An 8,998-nucleotide genomic window follows, 5' to 3' on the forward strand; every position below is an offset into this window, starting at 1 on the left:
CAGTGGATTAAGCCGCTGCCTTCGGCTCAGGTCATGATCTCAGTGTCCTGGGATCGAGCCCCGCATCGGGCTCTTTGCTCAGCGGGAGCCTGCTTCTCTCTCTCTCTCTGCCTGACTCTCCGCCTACTTGTGATTTCTCTCTCTGTCAAATAAATAATAAGTAAAATCTTTAAAAAAAAAAAAAAAGACATTTGTTACAATTGACAAATTGACCACCGAAAAGATACATCAATACCAAAATCAGAGATAAAGCTAGTATAAGAAAACTACAGACTAGTATCCCTCACAAACACAGATGCAAAATCTGTAATAAATTAACAAATCAAGCAAAATATAAAAAAGATTAAGACATCATTACCAAATAGAGTTCAAACCTGGAATGCAAAGCTCTTTTAATATTTGAAAATTAATCAATTTAACAAGCGGTAGTAATAATATAAAAAGTGAAACCACATGATCATATCTATTGATGCAAGAAGCATTTGACAAAATTCAACACCCATTGAATTTAAAAAAAAAGCAAAACTCTCAGAAAACTAGCAACAGAAAGGAACTTCTTTAACTTAGTAAACAGCAACAGAAAGGAACTTCTTTAACTTAGTAAACAGCATCTACAAGAGCCTGCACTTAACATCATACTTTATAGTGAAAGACTGCCTTCTAAGAACAGGAATAAGACAAGGATGTCTATCTACTCTCACCACTCCCATTTAGCATTATACTCAAAGTCCTAGCCAATGCAGTAAGATAAGAAAAAAAAATTTTTAAACATACAGACTAGAAAAAAAAGAAAACTCCCTATTCACAGAAGACATTGTCCACACAGAAAATTCTGAAGAATGAACAACAATGACAAAAAAACCTCCTAGAACTAATAAGTGAATACAGCAAGGATATAAGGTCAACATGCAAAAATCAATCTTATTTCTGTATACTAGCAATGAATAATTGGAAACCAAAATTGAAAACACCATACTTGCCAAAACTTGTAATAATATATTTGTCAATTCTGTTTGTATTAAGTTTAAATTGTCCTAAAAATCATACCAATTTACATGCTTGCTAGCACTTACTGTGTTCTGGCCAATTTTGGATATTCTTTACTTTTCCAGGCATCAAGCCATTACAAAATAAGGTATGTACTATTTTAAACATACAAAAGAATGCATGTTTGTGTGTATATTTTATATATATATATGTGTATATATATATATATATAAAAGTTATGAAACATAACAACAAAATGACATACATGAACCCATCCCAACTTAAAAACCAAAATTCTCAAATACATAGACATGAAAAGTAGAATGGTGGTTTTCAGGGGCTGGAGGGAGGCATAAGTTATTTAATGGAGAGAGAATTTTGGTTTTACAAGATAAAAACAGTTCTAGAGATGGATGGGGAATGATGGACATATGTTAATGCCACTGAACGGCACACTTACGGGTTAAAATAGTAAATTTTATGTTCTTTGTATTTTACCACAATGTAAAAAAAATATGATATATGCATATATATATGAAATACTTCCAAAACCATCTCATTGATGTGTGTGTTTGTCCAACCCATTTCCCTGTCTTCTTGAATACCCAAGGATGACCACTGAATTTTGATTGATTTTGCTTTGTTTTATAAAAAAATGTATTATATATTTATAATCCCTAAAAACAGTGTTTTGTTCTGCTTGGTTTTAAGGGTTTTTTTGCAAATGACGTTATAATGTAATTTCCTATAACTTGCCTTTTTCACTTGATATGACATTCCTAAAATTCATCCGTGTTGCTACATCTATCTGTGGTCCTCTCACTAGCACTGCTGCATAATTTTCCATCATGTGACCATACCACAATCTATGTATTCATTTTCCTTCAACAGATATTTGGGTTGTTTCCAGTCTTTTGGGGGGTTAGGAGAGTATAAACTGTAAATATTCTTATGTATATTTTGGCATACCTACAGGTGGAACAGCTAGGACATTTTCTATATGAATATTCTGTTTTACAAATAGTGCTTGTCTTCCAAAGTGGTGAAATTAATTAATGCTCTCTCCAGTAGGACTTAGAGTTCCAACTGATCTACCTCATTACCAACACTTGGTATTACTGGTTATTTTATTTGGAGGGGAATCAGATAGATATAAAAGGTTATATCATTATGATCTTAATTTGTTTTCCTGATTACTGATGAGGCTGTTAATTTTTTCATATGTTTATTGGCCATGTGTTTCTTTTCTTGTTTATGAGATACCTGTGTGTGTGTCTTGCCTACTTTAAAAAAAAATTATTTTTAAAATAGACTTGTAGGAGGGCGCCTGGGTGGCTCAGTGGGTTAAGCCGCTGCCTTCGGCTCAGGTCATGATCTCGGGGTCCTGGGATCGAGTCCCGCATCGGGCTCTCTGCTCAGCAGGGAGCCTGCTTCCTCCTCTCTCTCTGCCTGCCTCTCTGCCTACTTGTGATCTCTCTCTGTCAAATAAATAAATAAAATCTTTAAAAAAAAATAGACTTGTAGGAATTCCTTATATATTCTGAACACTAAACTTTTTCAGTTATTTGTTCTATAAATATCTTCTCTCAGTACATGGCTTGTCATTTTACTCATTTTGAGATGTCTTTGACATCTTTGACATCTCAACCTTGTCATGTATAGTTAATGCTTTTCGTGTTTTATTTAAAAAACACTTCCCTAATAGAAAGGCTTAAAGATTAACTCCTTTTTCTTCTAAATAATTTAAAAACTCAAATTTACAAGTAATTTTGTGTTATTTTCTGTGTAGAGTGAAAGGTGGGAATCCAGTTTTCTTTTCTTTTTCCATTGATTTTTTTTTAAGGGTTTTATTTATTTATTTGAGAGAGTGAGCCAGAGAGAGAGAGCACCAACTGAGAGAGAGGAGCAGACTCCCTGCTGAGTGGGAAGCCTGATGTGGGATTAAATCCCAGGATCCTGGGATCATGACCTGAGTTGAAGGCAGACACTTAACTGACTGAGCCACCCAGGCACCCTTCATTGATTTTTAATGCTACCACTGTAATACGCCAAGTGTCTATAATGTGTGAGTCTGTTTGGGGACTACTTTGTTCCATTGCTAAATTTGCCTATCCCTTACCCAATATCACATGATCTGTTTTACTATTGTCTTATTTTATAAAAAGCCTTGCTACCTGGTAAGAAAAATTCCCTTGCCATATTTGTTTCTTTAAGAAGGTCTTAACTAGATTTGGGCCTTTGCTCTTTTATATATATTTTAGAAATAATTTGTCTATTCCTCAAAAAAACCCCAAAAATAAAAACCTAAAGATTTTGCTTGGAATTATTCTAAATCTCTAAATTAACTTGAAGAGAATTAACATCTTAAGGATACTGAGTCTTCCTATCCATGGACTTGATATATATCTCCATTTGTTTAGGTCTTTTTTAAGTTTGATAAAATTTCATAGTTTTCTCTATGTAGGTTTGGCACATCTTGTGTAAGATTTATTCCTAGGCACTTTGTATATTTATTACCATTGTAGATGATTATCATTCTTCTTCATCCTTGCCAAATTGATAGAGAAAATACAGAAACTCCTTTTAATTTGCATTTCTTTGCTCATTAATCAAGGTCATTTCTTTTTCATGTTTATTTGCCTTTGCATTTCTTCTGTTATGAATTGCTGGTGCATGTGGTTTGCCCATTTTTTTCTAACATGATACATGACAGACATTCTGGTTGGCCACCTGATACCCATTTCTTTCTTCTTCCCTGTTAAAAGAACTGATTTTGTTTGGTGTCTACCCACAGGGAAAGTGGTTTTAGCTTATGAGTAAATCCTGATTTATCAAAACCCATCATGGCAATTCCATTCTCCTTTAAAAAAAAATTTTTTTTAACAGGTTGGTGTTGCGTAACCCATTTTCCAGCCAGCAGGATATGGAGGGAGATCTATTTGGAAAAGTTTCTTTGTTCTTAAGTAACAGAGAAAATTACTTTGTCTCTTCTATCTCTGATTGTCTGAGATATGATTCCTAGAATTACTGCAGCTATCTTGTGACCATGATGTCTCAAGATTGAGGATAAAGTTAACATGCCAAAGATGGCAGAACAGAAAAATAGAATCTAGGCTCTTGGTGATATCAACATTTAATGGATATTTTATGTATATAAACTCTTTTCATTCTTACAGAAATCTTATGAAATAGATACTACTATTGTCATTGTTTTCAAAATAGGAACCTGAGGCATAAATAGGATAAGTGATTTGCTTAATGATACACAGTCAGTAAGTGGAAGAGTTGGGATATTAATCTAACAATGTAGCTTCAGTGTCTGCACTGTTGGTCTGTGTACTGTGGTGCCTTTTATTGAAGTTGTGTAAAATCAACAAATACAGAAGTTGCCCTACTTTGGGACTTCTTATTATATAAAGTGGTACATTTCTCTATTGATAAAATTTTGAATTTTGAGTTTTCTGTCACTTTCTGGAGCCCAAAGCATCTTGATATTGGGTATTTAATCTTCTGGTTGATACATAAGATCTTTATATATATTAAAGATACCAATCGTTTGCAATTTGTGTTGCAGTATTAGTAGTTTTAGAAACGTTGCCCAATTCTCATATATTGCTGTGGGATTTTTAATTGAAACACCTTTCAGTAGGACAATTTTTTTTAAAAGATTTTATTCATTTATTTGACAGAGCACAAGTAGGCAGAGAGGCAGGCAGAGAGAGGGGGAAACAGTCTCCTTGCTGAGCAGAGAGCCCGATTCGGGGCTTGATCCCAGGACCCTGGGAACATGACCTGAGCCGAAGGCAGAGGCTTTAACCCACTGAGCCACCCAGGTGCCTCTCAGTAGGACAATTTTTTAAAAATGTAGCAAAAGACTTTAAAATGCGGGCACCTGAGTGGCTCAGTTGGTTAAGCCACTGCCTTTGGCTCAGGTTGTAATCCTGGAGTTCTGGGATCAAGTCCCACATCGGGCTCCTTGCTTGGTGGGGAGTCTGCTTCTCTCTCTCCCTCTGCCTGCCACTCTGCCTGCTTGTGCTATCTCTCATTCTGTCAAATAAATAAACAAAATCTTTTTTTAAAAGGACTTTAAAATGTTCATTCATACTCTTTAAACCAGTATGTGTAAGTCTAGAAATTTATCCTAAGGAAATAATCAGAAATAGGCACAGAGATTTATTCACAATCACGTTTTTCACTTTATTATTTAGAACATAAAAATCAGAAATGTTCCTAAGTATTCAAAATTAGGAAATTGGTTTGGAAATCATGTACTGCCATCCATGTTTTAGAAGAATATTTAAGAACATAGGAAATAATGATAAGAATTTTTGACAACATATTGTTAAGTTTAAAAAGTAGGTTGCATGCAGTCACTCTGGAAATTAGTTTGGCAGTTCCTTTCAAAACTGAAAATAGATTTATAATACAATCCAGCAATTGCACTCCTGGCCATTCATCCCAGAGAAATGAGTATTTGTGTCCAAACAGCCGCTTTATTCATAATAGCCAAAAACTGGAAACTTCCCAAATATCCTTCCATGGGTTGATGTTTAAACAAACTGTGGCACATCCCATAGCCTGGGATATGGCTCAGCAATAAAAAGGAACTAACTGTTGATACCTGCAACAACTTCAGTGCACCTCAAGGAACTTACCCTGCATGAGAAAAGCCAATCTCAAACGTATATTTTCTGCATAATTCCATTTATGTATCATTCATGGAGTAACATATAAAGAGAAATAAAGAATGGATTAGTAGGGGTGCCTGGGTGGCTCAGTGGGTTAAGCCTCTGCCTTTGGCTCAGGTCATGATCCCAGGGTCCTGGGATCAAGCCCTGCATTGGGCTCTCTGCTCAGCGGGGAACCTGCTTCCCCCTCTCTTTCTCTGCCTGCCTCTCTGCCTACTTGTGCTCTCTGTCTGTCGAATAAATAAATAAAATCTTAAAAAAAAAAAAAAAACAGAATGGGTTAGTATTGCCAGGGGTTAGGATTGGGTGGGGGGCACGAGATGGCAGTAGCTATGAAAGAATAACACAAAGGTTAGTACAGTTGAGTCTGTGGATGTTGTAGGGATGATTACGCAAGCCTTCACGTGATAAAATTTCGTAGAGCTACAGACACGAGTGCATGTGTAAGTCGTGAGATCTAAACCTACGGACCATATCAATGTCAGTGTTTTGGTTTTAATACAGTACCATGGTTGTAAACGTTGTAGAGAACGGAAGACTACGTGGGACTTTGGTATACATTCCTTTCAACCTCCTGTGACTCTGCAATTATTTTGAAATAAATAGACGAAAACTTCATAAACCAGGTTTTATAAATTAAAAGCATCTATTTAAGAGAAAATTATAGGGACGCTTGGCTGGCTCAGTTGGTAGAGCATGCGACTCATGATCTCGGGGTTGTAAGCTTGAGCCCTATGTTGGGTGTAGGGATTGGTTAAAAATAAAATCTTTAAAAGAAAAAAAAAAGCATGCCTGGGTGGCTCAGTGGGTTAAGCCTCTGCCTTCAGCTCAGGTCATGATCTCAGGGTTGGGGCTCTCTGCTCGGCAGGGAGCCTGCTTCCCCCTCTCTCTCTCTGCCTGCCTCGCTGCCTACTTGTGATCTCTGTCTGTCAAATAAATAAATAAAATCTTTAAAAAAAAAAAAAAGAAAAAACAAATTAATGGAATGGGTTACATTACGTTGTTAAACAATTCTGCTAAAATAGATAATAAAAGAGACTGTTTAAAGTGCAATTTTTCAAAAAAGCAAGATGCAAAAATAGTATATTTGCTATGATTTCAATTTCATTTAAAAATGTACGTTATTTTTATGCTTTGTACGTAAATACATATTCACACACATCCCACCCCCCACACACCCATATAGTGTGTGTTTGTGTGTGTGGATATCTTTGTGTATAAATGACACACCAAGATGTTAGCAGTGACTCTCTCTGGATAGTATGATTACCAGTTTATCAGAGACCCATAATTGCCTCATAAGCCATTCTTTTATAGGAGTAGAGTTTTGGCTTGTCAAATAGGCACCCAAAATAAAGACTGCATTTCTTAGTCTCCCAAGCAGTTAGGTGTGGCCACATGACTATGTTCTTACCATTGGGATAGTGCACAAGTGTTGTGCTGCCGTTTCTGAGAAACTTCCCGGGAAGATAACTGGCATGTTCCTTTGGCCTCCTCATCCCTTTCTCTTTCTGGCTGCCTTTCTGCTCTGGATTCAGGCCACGCTGCAGGGAAGGCAGAGTAGTGGGCTAGAAGGAGCCTGGGCACCCTACGGCCTCTGGAGGCAAAACTGTCCTACGAGCCTGGACTTTTCAACTTCATGTAGCTGCAAGCAAAATAAACTTCTGTCTTCTTTGAGCCACTGTTATCTTGAGATTTCGATTATTTGCAGTCACACCCAATCCTAACAAACACAAGAGCGATTTTTATGTTCATTTGCGTTCTGTATTTCGCAAAATGTCAGCAATAGACACATCGCATTTAGACCCAGAAAAAAGTTATTTGTAAGAAAAATAAATCTTTCCATCAGGCCTGTTCTCTTAACCAGGAGTACAATTATGTTGACCAGCTCGTTCAGATTTTCCCAGTGTCCGAATTTCAGACAGTCTGGCTAATTGCCTGCAAATTTGTCACAGTTTCTGAACTTAATTTGGAGATAGGGTGATTACGATGATAATTTTCAACTGTGAGGAGGGAGGCTGACCAAAATATTTGTGTCTTTCTCCTTCTGTTCCAAAGAATCTCCTTTATGCCATCAGATCACTTCCTTTTCCTGAAAGGCTTTGACTCAACACTGCGGCATGTGAATGCACTACTGTTTTTATCCTTCTCTGATTGTTTTGGTGGATAAGTCATGTCTCTACGCAACCTGAGAACAAGTGCCATTGTCATGGACACCTGTTGTTTTTGTCTGCTCCGCACCCCCTTTCCTCTGGGAACTGTCCCTCCTCATGTCATTCAGGTGGAACTGTCAATCTCAGGGCCTCCTAGCCACAGGGATGGCACACCCCCCGGGTCTGGACAGTCACCCCAATTCCATACTGTTTGTATTAAGTCATTCAGTCCTTCCCTGTGATTTGCTATACGGACCCAGAAGAAAGCAGGTTTCTTGCCTTTAGATCATCTGGTGTAAGGAGGTTGGCTTGGGACTATTGGTGGCTGGCTTTCCTGTTTCATGGAAGAAGCGTATCTGTAGAAGAAAGTCAGGCAACTGCTCCAGAAGAAGTAGAAGTGAACAGAGACAAGTCCTGGAGTGAAAGAGAAAGGGCAAATGAGCTGAAGACTTGAACTTATGTAGGCTTGTAGAACTAGCCAGGCTTGAAGGTAGAGCCATCCTTTGGCTTAACTTTTTCAGTTGCTAGGGGCTTAACCAAGTTTCTCTTTTGTCCTCCAGGGAGCCCAACCCTCTTCTCAGCCATTATTTGATTGATTCTGCCAAACTAGAAGCTGATCTTGGTCTAAATGTAGATTTATATTTTAGTGATATCTGGCTCTGTTCTTGAGATTCCCTGCCACGTGACCTGGTCAGTTGCTAGGAATTTGGAGGAAAATTCTGACAGACACAAGTAATGGTACCAAGGCATGTGATTAGGAAAAAGAAAAACAAAGCCCTATTGTTATAGGACTGCCTGTTAACAGTTGGTCTTCATAGATCCACGTGTACAGTATATAACAAATATTTGTTGAGCATCTTTTCATACCAAGCACCATATTGCATATTGGAAAAGAACCCCTGTACTAAGGGAAACTCAATAATAAAACAGCATCATCCTTTAAACGTAGAGGATTTTGCCTTTTACTTAAAGACTTTCATATTCCTTATCTTTTTTTTTTTTTAAAGATTTTATTTATTTATTCGACAGAGAGAGATGACAAGCAGGCAGAGAGGCAGGAAGAGAGAGAGGAGGAAGCAGGCTCTCCGCCGAGCAGAGAGCCCGATGCGGGGCTCGATCCCAGGACCCTGAGATCATGACCTGAGCCGAAGGCAGCGGCTTAACCCACGT

Source organism: Mustela nigripes, chromosome 13 (genome assembly GCF_022355385.1).
Source record: "Mustela nigripes isolate SB6536 chromosome 13, MUSNIG.SB6536, whole genome shotgun sequence".
In the NCBI taxonomy this organism is placed as follows: domain Eukaryota; kingdom Metazoa; phylum Chordata; class Mammalia; order Carnivora; family Mustelidae; genus Mustela; species Mustela nigripes.